This window comes from Pleurodeles waltl, chromosome 7, assembly GCF_031143425.1.
Source record: "Pleurodeles waltl isolate 20211129_DDA chromosome 7, aPleWal1.hap1.20221129, whole genome shotgun sequence".
Taxonomy (NCBI): Eukaryota; Metazoa; Chordata; class Amphibia; order Caudata; family Salamandridae; genus Pleurodeles; species Pleurodeles waltl.
In genome coordinates this window covers 1,380,748,044-1,380,768,310 of record NC_090446.1, presented here as the reverse complement: position 1 = coordinate 1,380,768,310, position 20,267 = coordinate 1,380,748,044, and the positions used below count along the sequence as shown (strand labels likewise).

General features: G+C 43.2%; 1 protein-coding gene across 10 annotated transcripts in view; it reads right to left on the bottom strand.

Annotated features, from left to right (window-relative positions):
• Positions 1-18,731, bottom strand: part of MED25 (mediator complex subunit 25) — a 134,542-nt gene extending 115,811 nt beyond the window's left edge. For 6 of the 10 annotated variants that reach the window (XM_069200893.1, XM_069200900.1, XM_069200896.1 and 3 more), the window contains exon 1: positions 18,625-18,731. The gene's annotated coding sequence lies outside the window, so the exon portion shown is untranslated. Of the gene's footprint in view, positions 1-18,420 lie in introns of all 10 variants that reach the window. The other 4 variants (XM_069200903.1, XM_069200901.1, XM_069200898.1 and 1 more) reach the window with 4 other exon arrangements.
• Between the last annotated feature and the right edge of the window lie 1,536 nt (positions 18,732-20,267).

Genomic DNA, 20,267 nt, shown 5'->3' with positions numbered 1-20,267 from the left:
TTTAAAATTGCAAGGGAAGATAACCTCGTTTATCTGGGCTAATAAAGGTATTCGTTTATCTTGGAAAAAATTTGAGGAGGAAGTTTGGTGTAGAAGGATTGGCCCTTCCGGATTTGCAGCTTTATTATTGGGCCTACCAGCTGAAGAATAATAGGATGTTGTTAATGAATCCAGACAAGTCGCCACTGGGGGTTGTGTTTAGAGCAATGATTGTACGTTTACCAAAGGGAAGGTTTCTCCTATAAATTTTGGGGCACCAAAATTTTTCAAGAAAGTTAGGCTGAATACTTACGGGCAGCAGCTACCATCTGGTATAAGATTAGATCCCTCCTAGGTATCAGGTATTATAGCAGATTATCCCCCATCTGGGACTCACTGGGGACCCCTGAGTGTTTACGGGACAGTCTAACTTTGCCTTTAAAACAAAGTGGGGTTATTAGATGGCGACAGTTAGTCGACAAATGTTTACATGGGAGTTTTGGAGCAATAGGACAGAGGGGACTATATCCAGATTCAAGATTGATCAGGTGAACGGGTGGTTTAAGAATCAGGGGTGTGTGGGCCCCGAAACAAGCCAAATGGAATTAGATCTCCAGACACCAGGGGCCTTAAAAAAGGAAGCGGCACAATGGTACAAGTAACTTCTTTCGGAAGTGGAGGGTTCGATGTAACCATTGTATGCCGGGTGGAGTGGATACTTGTGGGTGAGGAGCTGGAGGAGTTATGGCACGTATCCTTTGCTATTTTATATTTAGTGGTTAAGTCTGCTGCCCTAAGAAGAAACCACTTTTTTTTGTTTTTTTAACTCTTCATAGAGTGTACTGGACGCCCCTGAAATTGGAATAGATAAGAGGCAGTGCAACTTCTGAATGTAAGCGGTGTGGCTGCAGAGAGGCGGACGATGTCCACATGTTTGCCTCTTGCCCGAAACTGGAGGAATTTTGGATGGCGGTGGGTAAGACAATCTCTGGTTCTTTGGGCACTGTTATTGAGGGAAGTGGGGGCCTGGTGTTTTACTTGATACTACTCACAAGGAGAGAAATTTGAAAGAGTTGGGCTCAAACCTGTGCACCTAATTGACACGCTTGGAAAAGATCCGTCCTATTTTTAAGGAAGTAGAAAAAAGAGAAGCAAAGAGGAGTGGGGAAGGGCTTTAGGATCTGCTGAAGTTTCGATGTGCTTAATATGTTTTCTTGTCCAATGATTAGTGCCTCTGACTCAGTTAGGTTGGGAAATTTATCCCATCTCATAGCCTAGAGGGATGTGTTTTCCATGAGCACACGAGGTGGCGGTAATTTAGCAGGTGCTCAATGGTGACATTATGTTGACTAAATAAATTCAAAAAAATTAAAAGTTCTCCAGCACACCTAGTCACACACTTTACATTCCCATTCTGCGTTATCAAACTGCATAAATTCACTTTCACTCCTTTGAATGTATTACTAAACGTAGGTACTGCCTTGGCAGTAATCCCAAGTTTCAGGATAGAGAGCCAAAATGCACCTTGAAATTTGGGAAACCCACTCTTTATCAACATCATACCTTTTCTTCATTGCACCCTGCTTCCCAGACACTCTCTGCTTCACAACCATCTTGCTATTGCTAGGAAGATCCTTCACAGCAACTTGTTTCTTCAACCACCAAGGACATTTAAGAAACAGGCTCACGCCATTTGAGAAATATAATTGAACTCAAGTCTATTGTAATGTGCAGAGTAATGTGATAACTCCACAACTTTTCTTGAGCATACTCACTGTTCTCATCAACAATTCTTTGTCTCTTTGATGTAGTCCTTCAGAACCCTGTGTAATCTTTCGACTTGCCCATTACATCGAATATCATAGAGAGCTGTAGTAATATGCTCCAAATACAGAGATATAAAAAAATAAAATAAAAAACTTCCATGGCACGAGACTGTAAAGATATGACTAAAGAATTCAATAACACCCTCAGCAGTGGCACGACTGACAAACTTCACCCCAGGCCACTTACAGCTGATAACAATCAGAGCAAACCTAGAGTCAGCAGGCAACTGACCATAAGGTCCAGACACATCAAATCCAAATTTCTACCAAGAGATGTTTTGGCCAGGAAATCGGAAATAAGAGCAGACTTTGTTTTGAGCATACGTTCACTGGTCTCACAATCCCTTACACACCACTTAGCCATCTTTTCCAAACCGGACCACCTAAAGTCCTCTGTCAGTAACTTGCTCCCTGAGGACTTAATAGGTGCTCCTTTTGTGCCAAACCCAGGATCTTGCGCACATAGAATTCTGAACAACAGACTTATCATTCTCAATAATATACTCCTTTCCATATCAAGTTCCTTGCTAACATTCAAAATAGACAAATCCTCTGGTCAATTACTTATTTTGTACAATCAACCTTCAACCACCCATTTACCAGCCATGTGATAGAGAGAATTCTATTCAACACTCTAAATCCATCCTGCCCCAGTCAAACCCTGGAGGACAATCTCTCACCTACAGTAGACGTGACATCAGAGTCAACTGTGATGCATAGACAACCTGGGCAAACAATTTGCGATAACATTAACCTTTCCAGGCACGCATTTAACAGTTAAGTTGTACTCTTGTAACTTGAAACTCAGCCTAGCAATACAAGCAGTGGCATTCCAAACGTTTAAGGGAGAAAAAATACTAACCAATGGTTTATGGTAAGTCCTCAGTAAAGAAAGGGATGCCCCACACCTAGTTACAAAAACTTTTCTGCAGACCATGCATACACAAGCAACTCCTGCTCGATTAATGCATGTCCCGCCTCAGAAATGTGACTTCCACATTCCACCATTTGTTACCTTGTTTTACCACAAAAAGACACCTAACTGACATGCAAATGTTTCTCACACAGAAAGGTCTAATTGTAGGTACACTAATAATGCCAGATTTGATCACATTAAAGCCATCTGTTGCAAAGAAGTTCACGCAAAACAGAACATCAATTTTTTAAGTGAACTTACACACAAATATATAGTCACACAGCCCTGCAAGCTAATTTCTTTTTAGAAGCAGCTGCTGGAGATTTCACAACCGCTTCTACCAATGCTATTTCAGGAACCACATCTTTACCTCCGATTCTATGACCCAGATAGTCCACCTGTACCCTGCAGAAATTACATTTTAGTGTCAATCCTTTGTTCTTAAGCCACCAGCAGACTTCCATGAGATGCTCTATGTACTCCTCTCCATACTTAGAGTAAATGACAATATTATCCTGGAAGCATTTACCTAAACTTTCCAAACCTCCCATCCCGCCAGATATTATGGAACTTGGCACACTAAAAAACTGTTACTCTATCCTTATTCGTACTATCCAACACCTCCTTCAAATCTTCCCCTACACTCAGAGGAACCTCTCAGCTTTTGTTTCATAGGCACAACATTATCCCTTATTTTGATTGTATGCAATAATCCTTTTAGCAACCCCAGTCTCTCAGAAAATACCTTACGAAATCGGTTGCTGGTCTAACCTCCTTTACCAATATCACTCACCACAAGCACCTGGTCTTTGCTTCTCATATCTATGATTATTCCAGGTTTCTAAAAATCTTTTCAACCATGTGGCATCCACTCCTTTGTGAGCTACATTCAATTATATTTCAGTATGTCTCCCCTTAAAACACAAACAGATGTGGAAAAACCAAAGCATGTCTATTTTGCCTCCATCAGGCACTGCAACTACTATGGCCAAAGCTTTGAATTCATTGACATCGAACAGACTTCTAGATTCCTTATCAAAGGCATCCTTCATGATTATTGTCAATAGTGAACAAGAATCAGCCATAAGCACCAAGTCCTTTCCCTACACTGTGACATGACCTTTGGGTGGGACTTGGGGCCCTTCTTCTGTTCTACAAATAACGGTACCAACAACCTCCTTCATGACTAACACTGCTCCACGCGGCTCAGCTCCAAACCTTCTTTAATGACATACCCACTATCATTCTCCTCACTCTCTAAATCAAATCCAATTTTGTTTTTTTATACTCTTTGGAAAACCTTTTGACTTCCTTAAAATATACGAACTTTCCACAGTTTACACTCCTTGCTAATAGCAGGTCACAACTTAAATGAATCAACATACTTATTGCTGCTATCAGATTTAAATCAAGAAAAGCTTCTGACACTACATATCCCTTAATGTTTTGTATCCTCTCCGTCATTATTGACAGTTCTCATCCACATTTTGGAAAGGACAATAGCCTGTGCAGTAGTAATAGGTAATAGTGTCATGTACACTTGGGTCCCCAATACCCAACGTTGTTCATATTTATTTTAACTGACTGACTATAATTTGATCACATATCATTTAATTAGCTAAAGTCAAAAACTCCATGACAGAGAGGGCCTAGAGTGTCACTATAAACTCATGAAAATATTTTCTACCCCCTTAGCAAACTTTTAACCAGACCAAAGCAAAGCTTTTACTTGGTTTAAATCTTTTTTCCATCCTTACGAGAGCTAACTCAGTCATTGAAGTCGACCTGCCCCTCTTGTGGGCTCACTTGGAAAAGAATTATAAAAACCTGTTTGTATGATGCCAAATAAAAGGGATTTTTTTGCATCTTTCCACATATATTCTATTACACTCCGTGACTTTACGTAAACCACAAAATATACAACAACTTTATGATATCAAACTGAATTTTGCCTGTCACAGATCTAACTATAAGTACTGATTCTCAAACACAGCATGTGAGCCTGTCACAGATAAGCTTGACAGGCAAATGTGTGCATAAAAAAAGAGACTAGTACAAGCGTTCACAAGCCACATTACAATCTTGTGAAGTGTGTGCACATCCCTAAAATTTCTGGAGGAAGTAGTCCAGGATGAGTAAAGGAGTAAACACTACTCACTCTGTAAGTGAGGAAACAGAACAAACCACTAGAAGCAATCACATCGCTCAAGGCGTCGTAAAAAACACAAGAGATGTAATCAAGCCAGTGCACCTAAACCGGTTGATGGAGCTCTCAAAATTGGTTATTACAAAAGCTGGGTCACAAACCATTCCAGTATAGGTCACGAGGGCAGATTAACTCTGTTGATGGCCTGTCTTGTTGAGCCTCCTTTCGAGCTTTGCTCTGCGTACCACAATTCTGTAGGGTGAAAGAAGCCGCTAATTTGTCCAACACGGTTCCTGCTCTGGACGAACAACGTGGAGACCAACAGGAATATGGCAGTGTGGAGACTGGATATAAGACGGCAGCTTGAAAGACAGTACAATTCCTGAAGAGGATTGGAGCAGTCAAAATTGCACCACGACCAGAGGCGACAGCAACAGAGGTTCTGGGTAGACTGACAAACAACTGTGTCAGCATGCTCTAAGTACAAGCCACCCATTGTCGCCACCGTACATGGAGTAAATGCAAGCCATGGTTTCTTTTAAGAGCGCAAGACTAATTCCAATAACCTAACATAACCAAAAAAAGACCCTAATCCTGGGTTCCTGAGCAGCATGAGACCTAGCGTGAAGCGCTACAACACCTCATCAGGGGAAGTAAATGCTATATAAATGCAATTACAATAAAATATGTAATGATACATTATGTTTTCTGTGTTATCTGGCTTAGATTAATTAGGCCACAGGAAAGCCCCAACACTATCTTGTCTACAATGGATGTCGAATAATGATGTTCATTCTGTATTTATATTTCTTGCTTAATATAGCATGAAGCAAGCAGTGAATTGTTTATTTCTGCATGACATTTTGCTCTCCAAGAACTCGCTAGTAGAAGCCTTTTGCTACAATCTCAAAGTTCTTCCAGTTAACACACTGTATTACATTAACTTACAATGTTTCTCTGCTGATTTAGTAACAAGAATGTTCCAACACCTCCGTATGACATTATGGGCCTGATTTAGATCTTGATGGTTTTAACACCAACCCGCCACGATGCGGACCCGAGAACATCATCAAATAGACGGTGTCCTGACCACCATATTTAGCTGCATTGCGGCTGAGCCGCCGACTGCCTCAACGGAGAGCTCTTCCGAGTCATCAGGCTGGCAGGTTCCCACTGACCATATTTAGATGTTACAGTCCTGTAGGCTGAGTAATGGTGACACACTGCTCACGGAGCAGGCCGTTGTTGGACCCAATGGACATCGTACAATGGCAGTGGCTATGGAAGAGAGGTAATTCACACACACAGAGTACCTTAGCCATGTGTCCCCCTGCACTAATACACCACATACACACTATTATCCAGTGCCATTCCTCCACAACACATACATGCCAAAAACACACATAGCCATACATCCATGACACAAAATACACACACTATTGACACTACATCCACACATGACAATCAATGCAACTACAAAAACACACACACACACACACACACAAGCACAACTACACACATCACAAAAACCACCACACAACACTCACATGAATGTTACACACAGTAACACAACCACACATGCACAACATCACACCCATATGCAAGTGGCACACAATCTGTCACAACCACATCACCTACTCCAGCTCCCTCCACCACAACCAGCCAATCCAATCATGCATTCATATACAAGTACTGACTCACATAAGTAACTGAAAGCACAACATCACAGGTACATTTCCCCTTGCCAGATACACACATGGACATAGATGACAAGTGTGAATGTTACGTCATTGTGATGCCAGCATTTATTCGGAAATGAATACTGACACCAAAATGACATCTGTGTAGGTGTGTGATATGTGCCTTGTACCAGTGTGTCCCCATCCACATCAATTGTGTTCCCGACATATGCATGTCACAGTAATTTCAAAAAGGCATTTGGAATGCATTGGGTCTTGCATATTTTGAGCTAGTTAACTGTCATCTTTTGACAACAGCGCCCACAAGCAAAAGCAAAAAGAAAACATGAGAAGAAACCGAGAAAAGACGGCTTGGCAAAATAAAATAAAGTTAGCTTTACAAAATAAAACTTTGCAAGTTTCTGCCTGATGGGCACGTTTTTGCCAGTCACAAGCCTTCTGTTTGCAGAGCACTTGAAGTTAAAATAGCACCCTGATCACGTCGAGAGCAGCGGACGGGCACTAATTAAGTTACAGCAATTAGAGCTTGATCCCTGCGCCACACAGAGAAATGGAAGTCATGCTAGGCATGCCTGGGCGAATTACAAGGCTGTAAATAAGAGTGCCATGCACACCAACAAATGGTGAGCGATAGGCGGGCTCCAAGCCCTGTACTGAACACAGCAGTATCTCGCAAGCGAGGTGCATGTACTCGCAGGCTCGACCCTAAAAACTACTGTGACACTTATATGACTACAGTGGTCCCAAGATCATGTGCAGTGACCACACAACGTAGAATGGCAATGTGGATTCCCTACCTTCAAGTACCATAACCCGGTGAGGGCCGTTTATACTCCATCGTCCAGTGGCAGCAGCGATGGAAGGTCTGGTCCAGTTGAAAACAGAAGGGGAATTGGAGAAAAAGGTCGGTTTTCACCTAATTTCCCACTAAACTCAGGTGTGGAGATAACACAGCAACAGTTGGCTTGGCAGGAAGGCACATCCAAATCTGTTCTGCGGGAAGTGTGGCTCGAGTACTGCCATCAGCTGCTATTTCCTATGGCACCATTAATGTGGTTGGGAAGTTCTGGTGGAGTCGGCAGGACTCGGGCGGATTATCAGTTATGGTACTGCCGACATCTAAATCGGGCGGGCGGGCAGACCGCCTAGCAGGCGGATGGGTTTTCTGTTGAAAAATCAGCAGTGGGACCGTTACTGCCAAGATCTAAATCAGGCCCTAAGTCAGAAGTGGCAAAGATGGTGGGATTATGGCACGTTATAATGTACCGGAAATCACAAAGGAGGGACCGGGAGGTTCATGGTCCAGTGTACTGTCTCCCAATGACGTCTAACAAATACAACAAAGTACACTGTTCCAAAAATTCAACATTAGAAAGAGGAGGACCTTAATCCATAGAAGTCAGAGCCCTCAAGCATCACAATGGATGTCTGGTATCATCATCGGGACAGACTCCTCGCTAGGCCGGTGCTGCAATGCCTAACGGGCTCCCCGTGGGGGGCTCTTAGCCGTATTGCCGGTGGAATTAAGTATAGATACTTATGCAATAATGGAGAGAGAATAATAAAATTGGTTATCCATCTAGTTTATTATAATCATGAATTTTAATCAGTTATGCAAAGATGGAGACCAAGGTTAAAAACAAAGGGAGAGACCAAGGTGAGAAATAATGCTCACGTGCTCTCAATCTTTTAGACAAGAGGAACTAACTATTGTTGTCCTACTTGTTAGAAGGTCTACATGTTTCGCGTCTGTTGGCCCGACAGGGTCCACTGACGCTTCCTCAGGACCAAAAGTAACAAAAACTTCTCCAACAAAAATTAATATACCCTACTCGGGAAAAGGATAATAGAACAGTCACTTACTTTAGTGCGTCTGTTTAAGTCAAAAAAGGTCGCCCTACAAATAGAATCAATCATAAACAATATAAACATAAATAAAGATAATACATCAAACTTGGTGAATAAAGTGATATAGTGCACCACTCGTGTCAAGACAAATTTAAAAAAAAAAAAAAAAAAAAAAAAAAAAAATTGAGCTTACCATCCCTAATTTTAGGAGAGAGCTCTTCTTAGGATCGCTAGTCAGAACCTGGAACTGACGTTCTAAACAGTGGTAGTCATAAATAGCAGAAATAATCAATTAGACATTAGTTGAGAAAACATGTCGATGACGGATTCACATGTAAGTATTAAATAAGTCCATCAACAGAGTGGATTCAACAACAAAAAGGCATTCATAATACAACTGTCGTAGGATGTTACATTGTATGTTCAAAGGACCATTGAATAAGTGGGAAGTATCCCTTAATTCAAAAACAAGTTTAAAACGGCGAAATGGCCGAAAAAATCATTCAATTGATTAGTAGTGGTAAGGAATTGATAACCCCAAACGTCTAGCTCAATTTGCCAAGTAATGGAAATTGCCAGTGTGCGTTCGCTTATCTTTTCGGACAAATCATGTAAGAGCAATGTTATCTAAACGCTGCCCTATTCAGCCAAAATGGCTGCATCTAAGAGTCTTAGCAATGGTATAGCGTAAAATCGGATCGTAAGTGAACTGTTATTAGTCTGAATCGTAAGCAATCACTAGGGGATATATTCCTGTGAACGGCTTTTACCGTTAAGTGGCATCGTAGCCGCTCGTAATGTAAGGTGGAAGTAACAAGTTATGTTACAAAGAGACGAGCGGAAAAACGAGCAGAAAATGCTCGCGACAGGACCTACTCACGTGTGTGCGTCGTTATTAGGTATTAGTCCTACCCTTCTGACTGCGTCCTGGAAAACGGCATGTCCCGTCCGGGCAGCTCTTATCTAGCAGCGCGAGGCTATGCGCGTCTGGGAAGGGTAAAGGAAAGTGAGGAAGGACTAATCAGTGTTGCTAGTGTAAACACTGAAAACAGACTGCACTCCACATTTGTGGAGAGAGGGAGTCGTCCAAACCAAAAAGTATGATGTGATATATTAAAAGTAACGCGAAAACAGTGAAAAAAGGTGAAAAAAATGTATACTCAGTCCGCTGATTCGGTAGGCATTTAAAAATATGCATATCAAAAGGCTATAGTGATCTTTACAAAAAGGTCATATGGAAAAGAAAGTGAGGAGCCTGACTGCTTGTCGGCAAACCACATTTAATAGTACTAAAAAAGTCTTGAAATTACTGATTACAACGAGAGTGTAGTCCAGGGTATGTCATCGTTCAGTCCCCGTATAGAAGTGCCTAATCTAAAAATCCAACGTTGTTCCAATCTGAAGAGGTATTTTGTGTCATTAGGTCTCACTAAGGGGGCTTCCAATATCACCCACCATAGTTCATCTGGAGTATGGGGAGTGTCTATAAAGTGTGTTGATAATTTCGTGGTCAGTCTATGGCATCTAATGTTGCTCCTGTGTTCGTTAATTCTGATTTTTACTGGGCGTGTTGTCATCCCGACATAACGTAGTCCACAAGGGCATGTTATCATGTATATACAGTTCTTTGAGTTACAATTTGTGTGTTTTTTCAGATGCCAAATCCCTATAGGGTCTAGATCCAGTGATTTTATTTGTCTGGTTAGTGTGCATACGTTGCAATTACCACAGGGATAGTGTCCTTCGATTGGGGGGAGATCCCATAAGGTTCGTTGTGTGTGCTTTACAGGCGCATCCCGGGGGCGTGTGTGTATCACTATATCTTTAATATTAGAGGTGCGTTTGAAGGCAAAAAGAGGTTTTGATATCCTGATACCTCCGCTCTCTAATATTGGCCATCGCCTATTAATCAATTTTTTAATATCGTTGGATAACGGAGTGAAAGTGGAAACACAAGTAATCCTAGACTGTGGTACTTTATCTTTTGTCGATAAAAGCCATTCTCTCGGATTATTTTTTGCTCTTTTACGAGCTATGTTCACAATTTTTGATGGATAGTGGCGATCACACAATTTTTCTTGTAAAGTACTAGCTTGTTGGTCAAAGTCTCGGAGGGTACTACAGTTTCTTCTTAAGCGTAGAAACTGACCTACAGGAAGATTGTCTCTGAGAGCCTTTGGGTGATGGCTTTCATACAATAACAAGCTGTTTCGATCAGTGGGTTTGTGATATGTACTGGTCACTAGTCGGCCATTCTCATTGATTGAAATCATCAAATCTAAAAAGGGTAACTGGATCGATGATGCAGTGGATGTGAATTTCAGAAAGGGGTCTAAGGAGTTAACCCAAGTGGTGAATGGATCTACTCTAGTCAGAGGTCCTTGCCATATGACCAAAATATCGTCTATATAGCGTTTCCATAATTTGATTTCATTATGAAAAGGATTCGAAGGAGGCAAGATGTATTTTTTCTCAAAGTCAAACATGTATAAGCATGCTAAGCTAGGCGCAAATGTACTCCCCATCGATGTGCCTCGTATCTGGTGAAAAAATTGTTCTTCAAATTTGAAGTAGTTTTCGGTCAAGGCTAACGTCGCACATTGCATAATGAAAGATATAGGTGTAGTTATGGGCATGGCATCATTTAAAAGAGCCGATTCCACCACCTCTAGGGTAGCCTCTTGGGGGATATTTGTGTAGAGTGCTTCCACATCTAAAGTGATGATGCCTTGTACACTACCAGAGTTGTTAATGGAGTCAATCAAGTTAAGGACATCTTTAGTGTCCTGTAAGTAGGTGGAAGAGTGTTTAACCAGGGGCTGTAGGAAATGGTCACAAAAGATTGATAGGGGTTCGAGAACCGAGCCTATCCCTGACACTATCGGCCGGCCTGGAGGAGGAAGTACTCCTTTATGAATTTTTGGTAGGCAGTAGAAATATGGGATTATAGGATCTTTTGTGTCTAGGAATTCTGCTTCTTTGGGCGAAATCCAAGAGTTATTCCTAGCTTCTTCCAGCAGACATCTAATCTGCATTTGTAACCTCCTGGTCGGATCACCAGTAATCTTAGTGTAGTAAGTGGTGTCACTGAGGAGACGGCAACACTCAGATCTGTAATCAGTTGTATTCATGACAACAATGGCACCCCCTTTGTCAGCTTGTTTTATCACAATGTCTGCATCAGATGATAAAAGTTGTAAAGCTTGTTTTTCTCTTTTGGGGATATTAACAAAGGGTTGCTTGGGACGTAAGTGTGAAATGTCCGCTAAGACAGCCTTCTCAAAAGTCAGTATTTCACTGGGCATCATAGCTGATGGTGGTACAAAAGTAGAAGGTTTTTTGAGGCCCGAATCTGGTGTTAATGATTCAGCCGGTTTATCTTTAAAAAAAACATGTAGACGGATTTTCCGAAACAACTGTGCTAATTCTGCATGTAACCGAAAAAAATCTTCGTTCGGAGTTGGTACAAAGCCAAGGCCTCTGTTGAGGACATTAGATTCATCCGGTGTAAGTTGTCTGTTGGATAAATTGACAACTAAGTTCTCGGTACCGGATTTTTTGTTTGGCTCCTGGTCACCATTTGTGGTTCTTCCAGAGACCACTGTACTCGTCTGCCCCTTCCTCTTCTTCTGCCTCTTCCTCTGCCCCGGCCGCGGCCTAAAAAAGGTACAAATGGTAACACAGGGCGAGGCTGGAAAAAGGGGTAGGGATGTTGCCATGGCATCGGATGGCTAACAGGGTAATTCGGGTAATTGTAAAAGGATTGTGGAGTATTTTCATCAGTACTCCAACCATCAGATGATGAGCCACTGCTGAATTTACGAGGTTTGTTATAAGGGGAGGTTGACCCATCAGAAGAACGAGATTGGGTATCCATTTCATAGTCCTCCTTAATATAGGGGTAGACTTTTTCCCGGCTAAATCTCACAATATCTTTCTGAAGTTTGGTGATCTTTTGCTGAGTTAGAAACTCTTTAGTTGTATTCAACTCAGCAGTTATTTCGGCAAGACAACTCTTAAATGTAGTCAAAGAGATGGTAGTCTTCAGGGTGTTTTCGATCATGTTGATTTGTACTGTAATAGAGTCAGCGATACGTTTGGAAGTGTTAATGATAAGGACCAGCCAGTCCCTAGTACACTTCCATGCGATCTGCGCCCAGTCTTTCCTGAACGCAAGATCTTGCAAGAAAATCCTGGGTATATTAGAGACTAGTAGGCCATTTGGTGCTATATTTGCACGTAAATATTCAGTCATGATGGTCCCATGCATGACTGTTTTTATCAATTCTCGTTTCAAGGAGGAGAGTTTGTTCCAATCCTCCTTGAGACTACCAGAGGGGGCGGATCCATCGTTGTCAAGAATAGAAGGTGTCTGTAAAATGGCTGACACCATATCGTCATCATAGCTCAAACCCTGGAAGTCTTCCATAGTAGGGATCTCTACAGGGTTGGGTGACGTAATTACGGGGAGCCCGTTAGGCATTGCAGCACCGGCCTAGCGAGGAGTCTGTCCCGATGATGATACCAGACATCCATTGTGATGCTTGAGGGCTCTGACTTCTATGGATTAAGGTCCTCCTCTTTCTAATGTTGAATTTTTGGAACAGTGTACTTTGTTGTATTTGTTAGACGTTATAATGTACCATCATGATGTGTTTGTTCCTATAACCCCAAGACTGCAGTTCTTCATCGTTTTCTATGAAAGAAACTGCACACAGTAAATAAACCATCCATCACAAACTGCACAGGCACTGAATAACTGACAAGATCTGCCACATGCTGCTAGCCAACTGAGGATTTACTTTAGACCACCGCTGCAGGTACCAACAAACGACACACTATTTCCACTTTGTGACATCTCACAATGACAAGCAGTTCAACAATGTTCATTTCAGCAGATCCCTCCACCATCTCTCCCTTTAATCTATTTTCTGCTAAGGACCTTAAATGTTACACAAAAGATCTCATAATGGACACCTCAGTGCAGTAAGCAGCTAAGTGGACTATGAACATAAGAAATACCATAAAACGACACGCTGAGCTGTTCAAAGCTACCAGCTTACTGAAAACCATAAACTGTGCACCTTTCTCTCACATCTCTATAACCCCACATTAGTGGTCCTCACACATGAAATGGAAATGCCTACCTCATGGGATCAAAACAGAAATAACACACTCACAACCACACACCCTATGTGGAGTGGCATGCTACTTGTTAGACCTGGCAACTTTTTGGCGTGTCTCCTCTGTCTTTTTGCCTTCTGACCTCCTGCTTTTGGACTCTGTTTTTGCTGGTTTACTGTCTCTGCGCACTTCACCACTGCTAATCAGTGCTAAAGTGCAAGTGCTCTCCATATAAATTGTACTGTGGACTGGTTTATCCATAATTGGCATATTTGATTTACTAGTAAGTCCCTAGTAAAGTGCACTAGAGGTGCCCAGGGCCTATAAATCAAATGCTACCAGTGGGCCTGCAGCACTGGTTGTGCCACCCACATAAGTAGCTCTATAATCATGTCTCAGACCTGCCACTGCAGTGTCTGTGTGTGCAGTTTTGACTGTAACTTCGACTTGGCAAGTGTACCCACTTGCCAGGCCTAAAACTTCCCTTTTCTTACATGTAAGACACCTCTAAGGTAGGTCCTAGGTAGCCCCCAGGGCAGGGTGCAGTGTATGGTTAAGGTAGGACATATAGTAATGTGTTTTATATGTCCTGACAGTGAAATATTGCTAAATTTGTTTTCCACTGTTGCAAGGCCTGTCCCTCTCATAGGTTAACATGGGGGCTACCTTTAAATCTGATTAAAGTGTAGATTCCCTTTGGGAGCGGATGGACATGTGGAGTTTGGGGTCTCTGAGCTCACACTTTAAAAATACATCTTTTAGTAAAGTTGATTTTAAGATTGTGCTTTTGAAAATGCCACTTTTAGAAAGTAGGCATTTTCTTGCTTAATCCATTCTGAGACTTTGCCTGTTTGTGGATTCCCTGTCTGGGTCAGTTTTACAGTTGGGCTGTTCACACCTCTCCTCTAGACAGTGACACGAAGGGGGCTGGAGTGTAGCCTGCATATCTTGATTAGCCATCTGTGCTGGAGGGGAGGGGAGGAGTGGTCACTCACACCTGAAAGGACTGTGCCTGCCCTCACACAATGCCGTCTCCGACCCCCTGGTGAGTGTCTGGGGCCTGGCCTGGACAAGGAAGGATCTTGCAAACACTTGAGACTTTGCTTTGAAGTTTGCAAACTTCAAAGGCAGAACTGGGTATAAGAAGCAGACCCAAAACCCCAGACTTTTAGAATCTTTCTGGAATCAAGAGGAACCTCTGCCCAGGAGAAGAGCTGAAGGAGGAGTACTGTCCCTTTGCTGTGTTGCTTTGCTGGACTGCAGTTGCTGCTTCTGCCTGAAAAGAGTGCAAAGGGTGAACTTTGCTGTGTGTCCTACTTGAGAAAATTCTCCAAGGGCTTGGAGTAGAGCTTGCCTCCTGTTGGAAGTCTCAGGGACACCAAAGACTTCAGTTTCCTCGACCTGCAGCACTGGTAACTGTGTGTTTTGTGCTGTTCAAGAGGAGAGACCACTGCGACGCCGCCAGTGGCCTGCACCGTGACCTGCCAACGCTGCACAGAGTCGCATTGCCCCCGCTTTGCACCGCGACCCTGATCTCACCGACATCGGACAACTTCACGACCGCTGCTCGCACCGCAACCGGAGGGCCCCGCACTCCGGCGTCACCTGCTGACACCGGCGCCGCTGCCTGCACAGTGGCCTGTGGACAACGCTCGTGAGGAGCGCGAAGCACCAGCCTGTCACGCGCTGCAGCCCCGGTCCACCGACGCCAGCACCATCGGCTCCAGGGTCGTCACCAGGCATCCTTGCCTACACCGTGGCCTGCGGACACCGCTCGTGAGGGTCACGAAGCACCGTCCCATCCCACACCGCTGGCTTGGGCCTACCGACAGCGCTTCCGCAGCGACGCAGCTGCTGCCTGCACCGTGACCTGTGGACACCGCACATTGCACCGCCCCGCTTCACACCACAGCCCTGGTCTCACCGACGCCGCTGGACGCCGTCACCGAGCCGTTGCCTGCACCATGACCTGTGGGCACCGCACGTCGCATTGTCCCGCGTCGCACCGCAGCCCCGACGCCATACCTGCCAGCGCACCTGATTTCATCAGCCCGGAGTTCGATCCCTGAGGTGTGTGACTTCTAGGGCCCGACGACTCCTGCACCAACTCCAGAACCGACGCCGCTCTCCGGAGCTCACTGCGAGGGTCACGACGCCCTGCGAATCCAAGGTACTGTTTGTGGGTCTTCCCAACACCGCAGCTGGCCCGCGACGCCGAGGCCAGCCTGAACTTTTGGTTTTGTTGTTCACGACGCCGTGATAGCCCCAGGTGGAGTTACCGACTTCAAGGAACTGTATTGTTAAGTACATCTTGCAGCATTCATATTTTTATTACTGTATGTTGGATTTTTATCGTATTTGGTCTTGTTTTACATAGATAAATATTGGCTATTTTTCTAAAACTGGTGTGGTGTCTTTTTGTAGTGTTTTCACTTATTACTGTGTGTTATGTGCAAATGCTTTACACATTGCTTCTGAGATAAGCCTGACTGCTCGTGCCAAGCTACCAAGGGGGTGAGCAGGGGTTATCTGAGCGGGTATCTCCCTTATCCTGACTAGAGTGAGGGTCCCTAGTTGGACAGGGTGGAAACCGACTGCCAACTGGAGACCCCATTTCTAACACTACTCAAGTAGGGAAGCGCTTCAGCCCCCACAATAGAGTAGTAAGCGCTATATAAATGTTGCAACACAATACAATACAGTGTAAGGTACTACGCAGCACCAGGTATTTACGTCCTATGCTTTAAACACACAGAGCCACACTAATTAACAAACTACAAAACCTACAGCAGCACGTGGTCAAAGAATGCTGTGGCATGTGGGCATATAGAATGATAGGCGAAGAGATAGAGTACTTGCATGACAGCCAGAAGACAAACTAATCTGATGCCCTAAATTATACCACAGACAGACTAAGTAAAAACAGGATTCTAGCTGTGAAAATGGACCACTGGTGATGGTCTGAACTATTGATGCCTTCTAAAGTGAGACACTGAAAGCAATTTTCTAGAGATTTTTCCACCAATGACACACTTGGTCTGTATGTCTACAAACACGTTTTTATAATCGACATGTGCCATAAAACTCTGTCATGTTGTGCCTTGCCATACTTTACTGTTACTGATTCTTTCAGAGGGAATAGCACAAGAAGATTCAGCCCCACAGCAGCTCTCCTCTGATAAAGACAGCCTTGCCTAGGGTTGCCACCTAGCCGTTTTAATGGTTGAGCCTGGGTGAGCAGCATGAGTTAGTGCATGTGCCCTCGCTTGCGAAAAGCTGTGGTGAACAGTAAGGGCCTTGCAGCCCACCCCCTGCTTACCAGTCCTTAGTCCCTTTGTCACTCTTCTTTACTGTCTAGTACTTGGCCAGCATGTGCCTTGGTGTCAAGTCCTGTTTTGTCTAGGGAGCACAGCCAAATCACACATTTATTCATTATAATTAGGGTTCCTCTGGTAGTCATGCTGTGATTCAAGTACTGTTCGTTGGTCTTCCTTTATACCCCTCCTCATCCACCAGTTATTAGTATTTCTTTCAGTTATTTGCGTTTTTTTATGTTTGTGTTTTTTTGCAGTTTATATACAGCGTATGCCAGGCGCGAACCTTGTTCCCCAGTGCTAAAGCTGGCACCACTATTCATTATGCCACCACATCTTCTCTGTGTGTTGTCCGTGTTTCTTTAATACACAGCCTGGTTGACTGATGTGGTGTAGTTTTTTTGTGCAGGCAGCACCTAAACAATGTTTCAAGTTTGCCTTTTATTCAGCTTTCCTAAATAAAACCAAACATTGAAAAGTTAGTCACCAAGCTGGAGCCCCAACGTTACCATTAAAATATTTTGATTTTTGCATATTTTTTCAATGTAAAATAATTATATCTTTAGTAATTTGAGTATTTGTTTGGTGAGTACTTGTTTGTGAATTACTGTTTAATATTAGAAATTTAAATCTTACAAATTGCTTGGTGGTCCCCAGCTTTCAGTAGTGATTAAGTGAGGGTCCTGAAGAGTCAAAAGGGTGGGAACCACTGGTATAAAGCACATTACTGGACTTCTTTCTGCCCAGTGACCATGGACGTTAATTCATTAAAATGCCAGGAGTAGCAGAAGTGACATCACATGCCCTTTGACCTTCACTTTCATTCACACACATTCATGATCTCTCTCACAAACACACACTCAATCGCAAGCATGCACACAACATAACTTTTGCTTTTTCAACATTTACTTCTTTTTTTTTTTTTAAACTATGCTGCACAGCATTGGGTTGGTATACAGCAAGGCTAAAACCCGTAGGCAAAGTCAGTAGATACCAAAGGCGAGACCTCTTAGCACGGCCAGCATTTTAATGTCCCAGCAAGGAAAAAAGTTTGGAAAATCACCTAAAAGCTGGCATTTTTTCCTCCTAAGAGTATATATTTAAAACAGCAAATATAATAAGAAAGCACTTTAAAATGTATTCTAGACCTCCCTTAACGACTCATGACGGATAATTAAAGTAAACCAAGGCAACAAAGACATGTTAAAAATGAATAGGGGCAATCTTACATAAAGTGCTATTTAAGTATCATGTTCGCGCCTTCGCCAAATCTTAAAACATGAGCAAATGGGCAATATTTTTCCTGGGAACGTTAGTGAACTTAGACGTGCCTTCCAACTAAGTAAATAATTTGAAACTGAAACTAATAAGGGGTTATTAGAAAACATCGTAGAATCGGTAACCGAAGATAAGCCCTGTGCCCCAGTCGTCTCGATGCACAAAATGCAATTTGGTATTCAAATACCATCTGTATAGCATGCACCAGCTAAATCGTGTTATCCAGATGGAAAGACGCATGTCACATAATTCTTCTCTACAATGTTTGGCAGTTAGTCTCCAAACTTACCTTGAACAAAGGATAACATCAACTAGAACTGTACAGACATCATGCTCCATCACCACCTATGTCAACGAAGAACAGCAAATGGGCGGACCCTGCCAGCAGACAAACGAGGCGGCACAGACCTCACTCACAGATGCACTGCTGCCTTCCTTAACACGTTGTAGATAAAGCCGTTCACATTTTATTCAGGCGATCATTATTACTTACGCAGAACTCCCGTAAATTCAACGTAATGTCGGTAGCCTTAGGAGATTGTTGATCTTTTAGCGGCACTTGAGCTAAATGTTTGCATTTCCGGGTCGCATAATAACCTATCGCACGGCTGAACACATTGTGGAGTCTTTCGGGAGTGGGCTGTACAGCTACGGTGTGAGGCGGCGTAGGATTGGAGCAATGAGGACCGTTCAACCAATCCTAGTGCGTACACAGAATGGCGAAGTGCTCATTGGCTGTGGAGGGCGCACCTACTATATCCGCATTGTAGTGCAACACATATAGTCATGTCTGAGGCGAAGATAACCTGTCTCTACCCTGGTCGGACTCAGACAGGCCTGCTGCCACAGGGGGTCCTCGGGTGGAGGGAAGGCTGAAGGAATAGAAGAAAGGCATGGGGTTGGTGCATTTGTGCATGACTCATAATGGCTCCGATGCGTGAATCATTTTGAGGCCCATTTGAAGTCTCGAGTGAGGTTAGTTACGGCCATTGCTGTAGCTCACCACTTTGAGCTCTTTGCCAAACATTTTAACGTAAAAGAAACATCCACTAGGCGGAACGATCATCCAAGAAACGTGGACCGATTCACACGTGACTTCAAGCTACAGAACGCAAAGTCCTTAGTGTTTTCGGGGTGCTCTTGGGAGTTTTTTTGGTTAACAGATCTGTTCCCGTATGTGCTTCAGAGTTCGATTCTTGTAGCGAGCAAGCGTGCGCATACATCTGCTGTAGAATGTCCTGATTACTTACCAGTAATCTTCGTTTCTCTTAGCCCTGCCCATCCTCATCACAGTCATAACAACTTGAAGTGGGCTCCACCTCACAGACAGAAAAAAAACGCTGAATTCTAAGTAAGTCCTACCCACCCACTTGAGTGCCATGTAAAGATAGCTTAACCAGAATCCCCCTGTTAAATCTGCGCATTGTCAAAGGGTCAGTGGGTCTCGTAATGCTGTGACGGGAAGAGTAGGAGTAAGAGTAATGATTACTGGTGAGTAATCAGGACATTACCGCTACGTCCCTAGTCCTCATCCTTTTCATTATATCTTGAGGTATTCCAAATCATTTGCATTTGATCCCCAGAAAAACACTTTGTTACTAGTATGCACACCAATAATTTAATGCACACTAACGTAAAAAACAAAATAGAATCTGGATTTATCCAAGACAGACTTCAAAACTGCTACACCAAAACTTGCATCATAGTCTATCGACCACATTTATCAGCCTATAATGTCTGACAAAAGTAGAGTCAGAGGACCAAGTAGCAGCCCTACAAATCACCCGGAAAGAGACCCCTTGGAACTCAACCCAAGAAGCGGCCATGCCTCTGGTAGATCTACCCTGAACGGAGCCACCCTCAGAAGATTCTAGAGCTGCCTACAAAATTATAGCCTTCAACCATCTACTCAAAGTCATTTTGGTTGCCTTTCTTCCTCTTTCGGTTTGTTCGAAAGTTACAAACAGATGGTCTGTCTTCCTGAAAGGTTGTGACTTTTTAAGATAAATTGAAATTGTCTTTTTAACATCCAGAAAATGTAAATAAAGTTCTTCCTGAGAGGAAGGAGAAGGAAATTAAAAAGTAAGGATCATCTCCTGTGACTTATGAAAAGAAGAGTTAACTTTAAGAAAGAAG